Source organism: Nannospalax galili, unplaced genomic scaffold (genome assembly GCF_000622305.1).
Source record: "Nannospalax galili isolate Female #2095 unplaced genomic scaffold, S.galili_v1.0 scaffold59, whole genome shotgun sequence".
NCBI classification, from domain to species: Eukaryota; Metazoa; Chordata; class Mammalia; order Rodentia; family Spalacidae; genus Nannospalax; species Nannospalax galili.
In genome coordinates this window covers 2,499,644-2,502,622 of record NW_008344412.1, presented here as the reverse complement: position 1 = coordinate 2,502,622, position 2,979 = coordinate 2,499,644, and positions in this window count along the sequence as shown.

Below are 2,979 nucleotides of genomic sequence, written 5' to 3'. Positions count from 1 at the left end.
TCTGATTCTTGTTTGAGACTCAAGCCATCCTTTGTTGAGTTTAGATTTTCTTCTGTTTGTAAACTTTATGTGCCTTTGTGGTTTCCTTGCTGGGCATGAAAAGCTGGTTGGTCTAGGCTTCAGGTTCTCTCTTTTGATTTTATATTGGAGAGGCCACATTGCTTTGGTCTTCAGGAGTTCCCACAGGCGCCCAAGTGAGATGAGGCTCAGATGCTCTCAGGCTTTCTCCTAAGGTCTGGATCCCTCCATGAAAGATGCTGCCCTCAGGAATTTGGGGCTGGGCTGGCCTGGGAGCAGGCCCAGGAAAGATGCTGGTCTCAGGAAGCTGGTGGCTGTGCCACCCAGGGATGCAAAGGGAGGTGGGGGTGGAAGAAGGCCTTGGGGGCTTCTGGGGACTACGGGTAGGAACTGGGTTGGTCTGGATGCAAAGGATCAGGAAGCAGTGGGGATTTTGGGCCTAGAGGTCAGTCCAGGAGTCTGTGGTTCCAAGACAAGAAATGGGCCTGTACCCAGGGTAGGAGGGGAGATGGGAGGGTGAAAGAGGCTGGGGGAGTCAAGTTGAGGTGGGCGCTGCTGTACTTACCCAGGAAAGGTGCTGGCACCAGGACATTGGAGGCTGTGCATCCCAGGGATTATTCATTTTTATTTTATGTGTATGAGTGTTTGCCTGCATGTATGTTTGTGTACTATGTGTATGCCTAGTACCCATGGAGGCCAGAAGAGGGCATTGGATCCCCTGGAACTGGAGTTACAGTTGGTTGTGAACTGCCATGTAGTGCTGGGAACTGAACTTGAATCCTCTAGAAGAAGGAACTCGTCTGTTTTTAACCATTAATCTGTTTGTAGCCCCTATTCTTCTTGTAAAGAGTATAAGCTTTTAGTTAGTATCACACTGGCAAAAATCTCCATTTCTTTTTAGGGTGTATGTGCATGTGCGTGTGTGCACGCACGTGTGTGTGTGTGTGTGTGTGTGCGTGTGTGTGTGTGTGTGTGTGTCAGAGAGACTCACAGCTTTTAGAAGAAATATGATAATATTCAAAAAAAGAAGAATGGAGAAGTTCCCCTCATTGGAATATTATTCTCACTGGAAGGAAGAATGCCAGATCCTGACGGGTAAAAATAAAAGGAATGAAATGCTGCAGAAGTGCCTTTGAGCTCCAGTTAATTTAGGCCTGTGTAGGATGCAAACTGTGACTGTGGCTGTCTTCTTGCTTTAGGGGTTTAGGGCCCTTGCTAGATTTTATGTTACAGTGGCATTTCCTTATTGAGTCAAAGCCTTGTGTTTCCAGCTAGTGATTGCAAATACCCTTTTCTAGTTCCAGAAAATTCTAGTGCATTTCGAATTCCTATTAATGCAATGATAATTGAGATTTTGTAAATGTCATTAAGATCAAAGGATTCTACTCAGACTCTTGGAAAGGAACATTGCAGGGATAATTTTCCAAGGAAAAGTAAAAAAAAGAAAAAAGAAAATCAGCCTTAAAGGAAAAAATGCTGTTGAGTTGCTTCGCATTTTGTAAGTCATCATAGAAGTAATTTTGGAAGCAGGCTTTAACTCATAGATCCCTTCTAGCTCTACCTCCAGTCCTCCTTACCCCTCATGACGGTCACCAAGGCAGCAGACATCCAGGGCTGGTTTCTGTCAGGCCTTTGATGCTCGTGTACATCCTGCAAAGACTCTGGAGGCAGACACTGAAGGTTCAGGCAAAGGGAGACAGAATCTGACTCAGATGTGGCACTGTGTAGGGGTTGGCCTCCAGCTGGTCTACTTTTGCCAAATTATTTTGGTTGGGACTAAGTTTTCTATATCAGCAAATGCTGGACATTAGATGACCTGTAAGTCCGTTCTAAGTGCTAAAATCTTAAGAAATGTTTTGTTTTGTATTTCGTCTGCTTACCACACCTTTAAACATTTTATTTATTTGATGTGTATGAGCGCATTTCCTGCATGTATGTAAGTGCATGTGTGTTGTGCACTGCCCATGGAGGTCAGAAGAGGGCTTTGGATCCCCTGTTATGGATGGTTGTTAGCCATGTGGGTTCTGGAAACCGAACCTGGGTCCTTTCTGCAAGGGCCAGCGCTCTTAACCATTGAGTCATCTCTCCAGCTTCCTACCCTACTTTTAAACAGCAGGTATTTGGAGAATTTGCTGTGACTTATATCACTACATTCATTTAGACCTTTTCTTCTTCCCCTTCTGAGGCACATCTTGCTATTCATTCGGTACTCATGGATGTAGGTATTGATGCCTCATTTCAGAGATAAGGAAATAACCTTTAAATGAACTGACATGAAGCACACATGGTCTATAATCTTTGGGAAAAGAATTTTCTTGAATTTTGGAGATACACAAAATTCTCACTGAACATCTCACTGAAATGCAATTTACATTTTAAAGTTTAAAGTTTATTCTTTTCCTTTTTGCCTTTTTCTATGATCCACATTCCACTGTAACCTGGCTACTGGGCATTGTCTATTTAGTATAGTAACCATGTGAATTTGCTTCATGTTTCCTTAGTAAATCCTGCTTCAATGTTCTCTGTCCGATTATACCATCTCAGGTAGCCTCTTAATTTCTGACTACTTTTGATTTAGGGTCCAATCCATTTTAAAACATTAATACGAGGGGCTAGAGAGATGGTTCAGAGGTTAAGAGCACTTGCTGTCTTGCAGAGGACATAAGTTCAATTCCCAGCACCCACATGGCTGCTCACATCAATTGCAACTCCCGTTCCAGGGGATCTGATGCCCTCTTCTGACCTCTTAAGGCATCACACACGTGGTTCACTTACCCACAGGCAAAATGTTCATGCACAGAAAATAAAAATAAATACATTTCAAAAAAAAAAATTTTTTTTTTGGTCTTTTTGAGACAGGGTCTCCCTGTAGCCCCAGCTGTTCTGGAACTCAATGTAGACCAGGCTGGCCTTTTGACCTCACAGAGATCCGGCTGCCTCTGCCTCCGGAGTGCTGGGATT